The sequence below is a fragment of the Carassius auratus genome, linkage group LG28B (genome assembly GCF_003368295.1).
Source record: "Carassius auratus strain Wakin linkage group LG28B, ASM336829v1, whole genome shotgun sequence".
NCBI classification, from domain to species: domain Eukaryota; kingdom Metazoa; phylum Chordata; class Actinopteri; order Cypriniformes; family Cyprinidae; genus Carassius; species Carassius auratus.
The window spans coordinates 9,715,855-9,728,847 of NC_039293.1; the positions used below are offsets into that span (position 1 = coordinate 9,715,855).

General features: G+C 35.1%; 1 protein-coding gene across 1 annotated transcript in view; it reads right to left on the minus strand.

Annotated features, from left to right (window-relative positions):
- Positions 1–12,993, minus strand: part of LOC113067602 (zinc finger protein 239-like) — a 262,749-nt gene that overhangs the window by 19,012 nt on the left and 230,744 nt on the right. The gene's annotated exons all lie outside the window — the stretch shown is intronic.

Below are 12,993 nucleotides of genomic sequence, written 5' to 3' on the forward strand. Positions count from 1 at the left end.
GACCAAGAATGACTATAGCTCACTATCTATAGCTAGTACTATGGTACTATAGTACTTCTAGTAGAGAAATTGAAACTATTAACTCAGCACAAGTAAAGGAAAAGGGAAAGGACAGCCAGTTAAGGAAAACAAGATGACCATGATGCATTGCTGCATACAGAAGAGCACAGGATCTTACATGTATTGAACAATTGTTTAAATATGCGATATACGATTAGTTGCTCACAATACTCATTTCTCATTAGAAACTACATCAAAAGTGGAAGAAAGTCATTACAAACTGCTCAGACGTCCACTTTTATCTCTTAGCTCAACTCTCATGGAATTATCACTTCAACGTGTTTCCAGTTAACTTATGTTGAGATCATAAGAAATAAAAAAATAATACTGCATGCTTTTATGGATTTTGTGAAACAGGGAACCTGTATTTTTTCAGGCAAACTTTATTAAATAAATTACTAATAAATCTTAAGGTTGCACTTTTTCACTGTTATCCAAAGGGACAGAACTATTTGCACTGTATTTATCAGTGGGACAATATTCATACAATACTACAACCTAGAAATAATTTGCAGGTCTCGACAGCACGAATTATGTGCCCAGCTACATCTGATTCAAATATTATGCTAATTAACAGTGAGTGTAGTTTCAGACATTTCAGCTGAAGGCTGTCAGATGAAAACCGATCCGATTCGACCAATCAGATGAAAGCAGCGTTTCAGCTCCGCCCACAAGTGCGAATGAAATATTGAAGCCATAAACCGAAATGATCAAAACATACACGGACCAACTGTCTTGTCTATGTTGTCTCACTTGATTGAATCCTCTTCTTGAGACTTGAGTCTCTGACCTTCTGTAAGCCCCGCCTTGTTCACACAATGATTGACGTGGCGCGAGGGCGGGGACACGTGATCGGCTCGGAATGCATTTTCAATGTGCACATTGAGTTTTGCTACATTCATTGCGGGACACCGAATGAAAATGCAATCGTAAGTGTCTTGACTGTGAGTGTTAATGCAATTAAGAAAAATAGCATTTAAATGATCATTTTGCCACAGTTTTTGCTTTAACATGTTAAACATATCTAATCATTTCTGTAATACATTTTCATTTAAATTTTGCAACTTATAAAGCGTTAAAATTAATATTCATTTTACATTTTAAAACTGGTGTAGTAAATGGCAAATGAAAATTATGTAATTTAATTTTCATTTTCCACCAAACGTTGCACAAATGTATTGGAAAATGTAAATGTAAATACAGAAATGCATTGCCATTTTACATGTTGCATTGTCATTTTGCATATTACATCCCAAATTGAATAATGCTACCCATATGCTTCCATAGATTATAAGGGCAGGTTCTGGTAAATGCTTTTGGTGCGTACGCAAATCTTTATGATGAAATCGAAATAAAGTTGTATACATGAGTTCTCTGGAGCTCTGCGATGTGATCTGGGATGCTGAAAGTGCACCCGATTCGAACGTTATCACTCGATTGAATGGGGCGTTATCAGCAGTTATCAGCCCATAGAAATGGGCCAGGAGGGGCCTCCTGCGCCTACTAGTAGGCTCAGAAGGCCGTGATCATCCATCCAAATGGTTGATCACCCACAAATATACAAGAGAGAGAAGACTCCAGATCCAATCCCAGAATTCCTGCTCACCGGTAATCGGAAGTCTACTGGACGAATGCGGGAACGTTGCAATATTTCCTGCTTAATATTTTCAGGTAAGACTATTAAAATTATAAAACTGAGCATTTAGACTGTAATGGAAAACAATACATACACTCGTACTGCGTGTCATTATTGTTGACATGAGATAACCGTTTAGCGATGTGTCTGCAAACGTTATCGCTAGATCATATTACGTTATTAGCGTGTTGTTATGTTAACGTTGGATGCTTTATGTGAGCATTAACGTTGCTAATATGAGTGTGTATTTACGTCTGAAGCTAATGGGAGAATTTAGTTTCTAGTTACACTGTCAAAATGACTTTTTACACTCTTACAGGCTATTGTGTATGCTCGATAACGCCTCACTGAAGCCAGATCATAGGACTAATATAACCCATATCGACTTGAGAGAAATATTAAACACAAGACGTATTTTACGGCTGTTTGGAAACCTTGGGATCTTGACTAGAGTGTAAAATAAAGTTCTGTGGGTTTGGATCTATCTATCTATCTATCTATCTATCTATCTGTCTGTCTGTCTGTCTGTCTGTCTGTCTCTCTCTTTCTCTCTATACTAGCTAGCTAGCTGTGTATATATTTATATAATTTATATATCTATATATATATATATATATATATCTATATCTATATATATCTATATATATATATATATATATATATATATATATATATATATATATATATATATATATATATATATATATATATATATATTTAGCTGTCTGTCTGTGTCTATCTGTCTGTCTCTCTCTTTCTCTCTCACTCTCTCTAAAGCTTGCTACCTGTGTATATATTTATATAATTTATCTATCTATCTATCTATCTATCTATATATATATATATATATATATATATATATATATATATATATATATATATATATATATACATGAAGCGTCATGAAACAGATTTTCATGATAATATTTGGGAAGTACTTCACTCACACAAATTGCATTCATCAGTTTAAGAATGCTAAATGTATTGAAAAGAATCATCAGGGCATCTACTTTACACGTTATCTTGTTTTTACAGAGTTGTTACAGATAAATGGTTTTCACAACCCAAATACTGATTGTCGTTGTATGAATTTACTTTAAAAGGAGATGCTGACTAATGCGTTAAGTTTTCTGTGCATCTATTTTTTCTTCAGGCACAATGAATGATATTAAGGGCAGGTGCGCCACATTGGGGGAAGATGCAAAGAAAAAATACATTCAAGAGGCAGCAGCACTGAGGGCACATGAGGTTAGGGATGCCCGAATTAAAATGCACTTAAAGAAGCTGAAGTTAGAGGTTTGGAAACAGGATTCATTTGCTAAGCATTAGTGGTATTCTTAAAGTATTAGATGGAAGAATGATCAACAGCAATTGTGGTGTGTGCAGAACATTGTGTTAGACAACTGGATTGTTTATCTCTAGTTTTTATCATAATTTCAAATGAGTTCGTTACAAAAAAAGTATTCCAGCTGATTTTTGTTTACAAGGCTATCAACATCAAATATTCTCACATTGATGAAATTGTCAAAGACTCATACCACCATCTCAAACTTGAAGCAGCTGAAGAAAAAAGTTGTCATGAGATTTGTTAAATTAAAATGTAGTTACCCCTCTGTTTCAGGTTTGATTTACATCCATTTCTGAAACGAAAAACCCAGAGTTTTCCTAAAGATCTGAGATGAATTGATGTACAATACCCACATATTCCTTTGGCAACAGTTAAAAATGAACAAGCTGCCTTTGAGATGTTGCTTTAAATATAGTGATGAGTATGATTTAAACTAACTGGCTTGACTTTCAAAATATTTGTGTTTTTTCTTTGGTAGATGGAGGCAATTTGTGCTGTGTCTGCCGCGTCCATTTTGATGATAAGAAGAAGAATGCAAGAAAGAAGTGGCATTCATGGTCTCAGTGCACAGTGTGCCAATCATGGTCACACACAGCATGTGGCTTTAAAAAGAACAAGTGCGTTCACTGCCAGTGTCAAGACACCATGCTAACACCCTGAAGATGTATCTTGTTACTTGTTTGAGTTGTTTTTACTGTGTTGACGGCCCCCAACCCATCCATACAAACACACACACACAATACATACATATGCTGCAAATTTATTGTAATGACCACACTTCACACGTAAGAAGAAAATTGTGATCTTTTTGTTATTTTCATTCACCCCATTTTTATTTATTATTGTTGTTTGTTGGCACCATCAATGTGTTCTCCTTTATACAGGACTTATGTGGGGAACAATAAAGTTATATTGTACTGAATTGAGTCTACATGGTTTTTTATTTATTTATATATATATATATATATATATATATACACACACACCTGTTTCATCATTGGTTCAGTAGGGCTGGGTTTTAGCAAGGACCTCACCTTAATATTCACAACAGTGGGTCAGAGTATGATTTCATGTTATGATTAGATGCTTCACATAACTTTATATTTTTCACAGTTTTGCTGTCAGTAGGAGATGCTTGGCAAAAAAATATATTGAAAAGATGGTTACTGGTACTTGTAGAAACTTTGGTATACAGCTGAACACTACAATTTATTTATTTTAAATTTAAATGGTTTCTATGGCATTGCTTACTTCCACTCTGAAGTATTTTCTTCACAATTACTGTTACGCTTTTATTTTAATGATAAACATTTAAGAGAAAATGTGGAGGGTATCATTTTATCTGTGTTAAGGATATCAATTGTTTCTCCTTGGATTCAGATAAATAAAGTTTATTGTCAGTTTATGTGAGGGAGGACTGGTGTGTTCCACTTTTGTTTGCAGTTGTCTGCCATGGGTAGACTACATTTAATTCAAAGTGCTGTCGTTCAATTATATATATATATATATATATATATATATATATATATATATATATATATATATAATTATACATTTTAAATCTGATTAGTTTATCTGGTTTGCAAATTAGGGTTGTAAAATTATATATTTACTGAACAAATAAAATATCTAGTATAGCCAAAGTATTAATTACATTGCATCTAGATGAATGCAAAGAAATTAATTGACATGCTTTCAAACATGCTTTTTAAATGACACATGAGTTTTGGTAACATGGACAGAGAAAACATTTAATGATCTTCTGCTCAGAAACCTTGTAAAAACTTTAACTTTTACCAGCCATTACCAGCATTCTTCAAATTATCTTTTTTTATGTTCAACATAAGAAAGCAACTCATACAGGTTTGGAATGACATGAGGGTGAGTAAATGATTACAGAATTTTCATTTTTGGGTGAACCATCCCATAATTAGATTTGCCACATGGGAACCAAACAGAAATGCAAAATGAGTCTCTCTCTGTGTGTGTGTGTGTGTGTGTGTGTGTGTGGACAGGGTATTTGTCATGTTGTGGGTTCATAAATCTGTTTACAAAGTCAGAAACAAACAAACAAGCAAATAGCTTCTTTTTATATAGGCTATGGCTATTGAGCCTTCAAATAGCTCTCTGAAACTACACCCGAGATGGCTTGTGCATGTGAAATGAGAAAATTAAAACTTTGTCGTAGAGCTAAACCACATACATTGTTAGAAAGGTCTTGACCCAGAGAGTAACATATGTAAGTATGAAGATTCTACATAGCTCCTGTTTTGAAATACTGACCTTTGAAACATCACCTTGGTGCATATTTGAAGGCTTATAATAAAGCAATAAAAAGGGCTACACACATGGGACTAACTGTTATAGAGTGCTCTTGTCCTCATTTATGATGTAAATATAGTCAACAGCTCTGGATATTGTCAAATCGGGTTAAAAGTCATTTGAACCCATTTAAAATTTAGACATTTAAAATCTGTTTACATAGATATGTTTACAATCCGCCTAAACTCCACACTGTACTCTCAACTCACTATTTGCAATATCCAATTCTAAGAAATACACGATTTTTTTTAAAACTACAATTCCCTATAGCTACTCAGTGCAGCTTGATACAAATCAAGCACTGCAGTTGTAGTATCTGGTTTGCGAATTAGGGTTGGAAATTAGGGTTGTAAAAAGATATATCTACTGAATATATCAAATATCTAGTACAACCAATCTATTAATTACGCTGCATCTAGATGATTTACGTTAAGAAAATCTAAATATATTTGTTTATTTAAGACTTTTTAGCCGAAATGTAGAACGCGCAAACCCCGCCCACAACACAATGCACTTCCGTAACCTTCTGCTACCAAAAATGTATTTCTCTGAATCGAAGGAGAAATGTGCAAAAGTTATATTAACATATCTTATTGTTGAGTTATCTGTTTGTTGTTGTTTTTTCGTGGACAAATGTTGAATTCATCATTTTAAAAAAAGTGTCTTGTGAATAAAATACTTTTGGACGGAAGTACGTTATGCAAGCCACGTGGTTTCAGCGATAGCAACGTAACAACCATGGCAACAAACAACGAACAAACTAAATGTAATATACATTCAATGAAAGAAGAAAGTGAAAATAAAACGAAAACAGCCAATGGGAAGAAGAGAAAAAATGTGTTAAATTACATAGGCTTGGATCTGGAGAATTTCAAGCCAATAACAGTTATGTAGGAACATACTGAATGTGGCACACTGTCACATACGGATTATGACTGTAAATCCATTGTATGTTATTTATTAAGTAAATTACTTTTCATTGACTTTAAATGTGCTGTGAATAAGTGCAGAGCACCATGGCTGAAAACATGGCTGTAACTCGTAGAGTCAATAAACCTCTATGTTCCCTTTTATTTTATGTTTTTACAAACTCATAGTTGCTTCAGAGGATTCAAGATCCAATAATTTATTTTCATTTCAACTCAGTGGAAGGGGATTTTGATGGTGAGCTCACAAAAAACAAAACACCTCCCACACATTTGTACATTACAGTAAATAACATATTACATTATGGTAAACACATTTTTTTTTTTAGATTAGATTAGATTCAACTTTATTGTCATTATGCAGGGTACAAGTACAGAGCTAATGAAATGCAGTTAGCATCTCACAAGAAGTGCAAGAATAAAGTGTTTTATATACATAAAAGTGCTGAGTAAGTAAAGCTATGATATACAGAATGTACAGTGGAGTTGCTATATACAATATTGATCAGAGTATATACAGAATATAAATATGAATGCAATGTAGGGATTGTATGTACATTATGAACAGAGCAATGAAGGATTATATTAACATTATGAAGAGCAGGAACGTGAGAACAGTGGTAATAAATGCAGTTGGATGAGTGTGCAAAAATATTGTTGAACAATGTATTCTATGCAAAATAACAGTAGTACAATATTTTTTATATAAATATTTTACTGTGCTTGTACAGTAACAATTATAGACAGTTTATTTTTTAATTTTGTACTCATACAGACAGACTAGTGGTGTATATGTATGCTTAAATACAGTGCCTAAGCTTTAAAATAGATCAGACCTAGTAAAACAACATGTCTGCACAAGTAACGCAGTGAAGTAATTATATTATATAATATTATAATACCTTGAATGAGAGCAGCTTACTGCAGTCCTAAAGATTTAAGGAAAACATAGATTTATGAGAGGAATAGTGATCTTTTTTCACAAGTTTTCACCTCGAGGCTTTGAGCTGTCAAGATGTGATAGCAGGTATTCCTCTACATCCTTTTCATCAACAAACACGTGGGTTCTGTGTAATGGATCAACCGCACTTGTCCCAGAGCTTTGATTCCTCACAAGGCCAAAGTTGGCATCCAATGTGACAATCATATCTCCAACCGCCTGGAAAACAAACACTTACAGTAACACTGGTTTTGTACCCGCACCAGGTTTATACATTTATACTATTACTATTCTATTACAATACTACATACACAAATTAACTTTTAAGTTTGATATTAATTCAGATTTTATTTCTATGCCATTAATTTAATCAAACAAGAACCACGCTGGAATTATAACCAACCTTTGGACATGCTGGGCATATTGTTCCATCATTTAATTGTGGGCAAATATCAACCAAACTTCTTTGTCGGAAGTGGTGATAACTAAAAAAATGGGATATGGGGTGTTGCGAAAATCCCTCAACAGAAACCTGACCCTCCAGTGATAGAGAAACAGAAAGCTCTAGCAGAGGGATGGAGAAGGCTGTCTGTCTGGGGCTTGTGGCTGTTGCTGGCCGGAGCCCATATCTCAGCAGAGTACAGGTTTCTGGTTCACACGCACACATGGTGACTGTAACAGTGCAGAGCCGTCCTGCCAAATATAAAGAGGAAAATAACATAAAAACATAACCTAGAAGTACTATAGAGACTACCATATCAGTATAAATTAAATTAAATGTATGCATTTAGCAGACGCTTTTATCCAAAGCGACTTACAGTGGATTCAGGCTATACATTTTTACCTATCATGATAGTATATAAACTATAACTATCATGACTTTTTTTTTTTTATTGCATCACAAATTTGATTAATTCCTTAAAGGAAATCATTACTCCACATGTAATAGGATTGAATTCCTTAACCTGTCAATAAAATTAAATACATTAAGATTTTGTATCAGGTAAAATGACAAACCTGTGCTGACAATGATCTTCATGTCCTTTGTGTACACAGCATGGGTGCCATGGGCTTCAGGTAAATATAAGAATAACCCCAGGGAGGATGGCTCATAGTAAACATTCTGTAAGAAAGATGGATAGCTCTAATGTTTTTAAAACAACAAACTTGTGACACTAACAGTTGATGCTGCATAGTGCTAAAACAATTCGAAGTATCGAATGAATCTGTTGACATTACTGTGAGTTTGCTGTCTGTATGCAAGTATAGCAATAGCAATGTAAGACTGTATGCTACTGTTCTTACATTCCACTTTTCAGGAAGATGCAGTAAATTTCTGTGAATCCTCTTCAGGCAAACCTCAGAGAACACTGCAGTGGAGCTGCACTCAATGCACCTATAATCAGCATGTTCTCGGCAGACAGCACACTGGGTAGTGACTGATGCTGAACATTCAAACGTCACCTTAAGCATCTCATCCTTGACTGCATCCCAGGCATGAAGCTCTCTCTTCTTTGCCTTACTGTATGCACTCTCAGAACAGCTCGGTGTCACATCATCAGGTTCAGCCGGTTGAGATGTAATAGAAGCGTCTGAAGGGTGGGTCTGATTGTTGCTGGGCTGGGGAAGACCTTGACTGAGGTAGAAAACTTTATTTTACATTCTAGTCAAGATCCCAAGGTTTCCAAACAGCCTTAAAATACGTCTTGTGTTTAATATTTCTCTCAAGTCGATATGGGTTATATTAGTCCTATGATCTGGCTTCAGTGAGGAGTTATCGAGCATACACAATAGCCTGTAAGAGTGTAAAAAGTTTTTAAATGTTTACAGTTTAACTTTGCGTTTAACTAGAAACTAAATTCTCCCATTAGCTTCAGAAGTAAATACAGCAACGTTAATGCTCACATAAAGCATGCAACGTTAACGTAACGACAGGCTAATAACGTAATATGGCCTAACGTTAGCGATAACGTTTCGCTATACGGTTATCTCATGTCAACAATCATGACACGCAATACGAGTGTATTGTTTTCCATTACAGTTTAAATGCTCAGTTTTATAATTTTAATAGTCTTACCTGAAAATATTAAGCAGGAAATCGCAACGTTCCCGCATTCGTCCAGTAGACTTCCGATTACCGGTGAGCAGGAATTCTGGGATTGGATCTGGAGTCTTCTCTCTCTTGTATATTTGTGGGTGATCAACCATTTGGATGGATGATCACGGCCTTCTGAGCCTACTAGTAGGCGCAGGAGGCCCCTCCTGGCCCATTTCTATGGGCTGATAACTGCTGATAACGCCCCATTCAATCGAGTGATAACGTTCGAATCGGGTGGAAAGTGTAATTATCAAATCTGGATGAAATTAGTGCTGTCAAACCTTAATTGCGATAAATCCCATCCAAAATAAAAGTTGTTGTATATATAATATACATATGTGTTCTGTGTAGATTTATTATTTATATATAAATACACACTCATACAATATATTTGGAAAAATATACGTTTACATGTATATATTTATTTTCGTATATATTATTATAAATAAATATATTTCATATATGATTTTTTAATGAAATATATACACAGAGGTGTTTATTCATATATACACAGAGCACAAACATACTACAGCTACTAAAAATACTACAGCTTCAATGATGTTGAGATCTGATATCAGGGTATATACAGCAATCCTTAAGTTAAATTTACTACTTTTTAATACCTTTTTTACTACCTTCAGAATATTTTTTAAAACCATCACGACACTGAATTGCAAGTGTTAATCAGCGACCTTTCTATTATTTACACAGATTTTGACATATATAACATACAAAAAAATAATAGATTTAGAGACTGATGTTGACAGCATATTGCACATTTATTTCACTTAGTAAATAAAAATAAAACAAATACCATAAAATGTCTAATGGAGAAAATGGATAGTTCCAGCACACTGGCTGGTATTCATTGCAAGTTGATGCATACAAACAGGCATCTTCTATGAACTGTTGCGGATTCTAAGAACTGTTGCGGATTCACAAACTGCGCCACAAATTTGTGGCAGTGGTGGTGGAAGTGCAGCCGTGCAGACAGCTGAGATTGGTAGAATTAACTGCTCTCTCCGAGCACGCATTCCATTTTTATGTTTAGGGGATTGCATATGCGACCGAAGTGCGTTAGCTCCCATCCAGTTGACATTGATGTTTTTTTTTTACACACCGAACAATAAGCCTGCCTGTTAGTGTTGTCACGGTACCAAAATTTCAGTATTCAGTACCGATACCAGTGAAAATCCACTTTTTAGCACTAAAAATAAAACCAATGCCATTCTTTATACTTATTTAGAATTGTGTTTAAAGTTTTTCTACAAGTTGTATAATTATGAAAAACAGTAAACAAGTTTCACCCAATTTAATTTGTCTTTTAATTTATCAAATTATTTATAATTTGATAAATTTCTTTATTTATTTTTGGTAAATAAAGGGGATTTGCTATTAAAATTAAAACATGGAAGAAATATTGAGATTTATTTTATTTTAAATAAAGTTTTTTATTTTTTTCAACAGTGGTAGCAGTATCACATACGTTTTACTAAATAATAATAATATTTCTAGCACAATGCCCTTATGTAAAAATGTTATTTTAGGCCTAATGAATGCATATTTGTCATTTTGAAATTGCTATTTGCGCATTAGCTCCGCCCACTACCGGAGAAACCGGTATGTCTTCTGCTTTTTCGAAAATGAATATGAATAATTCTAAATGAACTCCATTATTTTGACAGGAGAAGACAACAGATGCTGAAATTAATGCAAGCGTCATGCGCTTCAGTCTATGTAGTAAACAAACCCGCACGTCTCTGCCATTCATTAATTCACACAGAGACGCGCAGAACACAGATTCATATTTCAAACAACTTTTGCGGCTTAACATTTACAGATACTGGTCCATATGGAGATTTGATTTGATTAATTTATGCTTTCACAAATTCCATGACTGTCCATATAAGTTTCATTTACATGACTGGATTTTGAGATTCCGTACTCGTTTTCTGCTTCGCGGAAATCATAGCGCTGTATGCGTCAAGAACCGGGTTTGAACGGGACCTCGGTACTACCGGTCCTTAAAGAAACCTGGTACCGTCACATTTAAAAAAATGTTAGTACCGACTTGGTACCGAAGTACCGGGTCTTTTGACAACACTGCTGCCTGTTATTCCCTGTACAGGCCTGAGCCAGTCCTTAAACGCTGGGTCGTTAACCCAGCTATTAGAAAACTTGCATTTGTCCATGAAGACGACGATGGTTGTCCAGTCGTTGAAGATATGCCTTGAAGCAAGTCTAAAATAAAACGTAAGCCAGCCACATCTGTTGAGCGCGCAGTGTTCTGAGATGATGCCGAACGACCACTGAATATGACGTCAGCATCAAACATACATTGAGACGGAGACGGAAGATCTTTGATTATGTGCCCAGACAGGGGCGTCGCACCCGTGGGGGATGTGGGGGTTTTAACACCCACACTTTTCCCGGTGAGAGGGTTCGACACCCGCACTTTTTCTGCAGTTTTTCCGCAGTTTTGCACAAACGCCTTACTACAGTCTCTCCTCCGTTTCTCTGACCGCTGTGTGTCTGTCTGCGCTCGCTGCGGCTGCCTCCTCCCCTCTCCCTCTCAAAGGACACCGGCTTTGAGTGTGACCGGCTGATGATTGGCTGTTCTGCCTTAAGTCCCGCCTCTCTTGGGGTGTTATTGGTTAGCTCGTGCTGAGGAGGCGGGAACTTATGGTTATGGTTATTTACATCTCCCGTTTCAAGGTACTTTGAATGAGTGTTTATGCTTTCGAGGTTTTTTGGGAAGATGTTCTGTTATCGTTTTGTTGGCATGTCAAGTGTTTTCGGTATTATATTTAGTTTTTTTTAATGCTAATTGCTATTATTTGGGAGATTGTTCAGCAGCTATTGTTTGCATACCTGTTGAAGAACTATGAAAGAAAATTGTATATTATTTTAATGTTTAAAAACAGTAAATTGTTACATTATTTATACCACCAGAGAAAAAGCTTTGTGTGGGCGTTTTTTTTCTCTCCCCTTTTCTGAGTTTTTTTTTTTTTTTTTTCAGCCAAACGCTGCAAGCCGAAAATCCGGCACGACACCGGAGAACTTTAAGCCCTGCATTTCGTACCCCTTTGTCAATGTATTTATCATTTTTATTGTTTATAAACAAATCACATACATCCCCCACACTTTTGAAAAGCTTGCTACGCCACTGTGCCCAGATATGCTAAAGCCCATATAAACGAACTAACGCGAACGCAGATAGAATTTCAATCAGAATAGGACACCTGATAGTCTGGAAAACATTATACCTAATTTGGAAAAAAATATACCTCTGAGACCACATTTAACACTTTTAATGGCCTTAAATTTGACCATTTTGATTTATCACTTTTTAATACTTTTTAAAACCCCGCGGACATTGCCCCAAATTTAAAGAGACTTGTTTTAAAAAATCCTGTTTAGTACACATCCACAGGGTCATAAAAAAAAGATTTTAGTTTGTTCTTCTGTTACTGGGACACTCGAACACCCTTTTAGTGCTGTCATATGAATGTTTTCAATTAGCTTTCAGTGAAAAACAATATTTATCCTGTAGTTATAGAAAATATACTTTTTATTTATTTAATATATTGAATTTCCTTTTTTTATGACTTAATAGATTTGGCAATTTTGGTGGTTAATACCAATAATATAAATCATCTTATA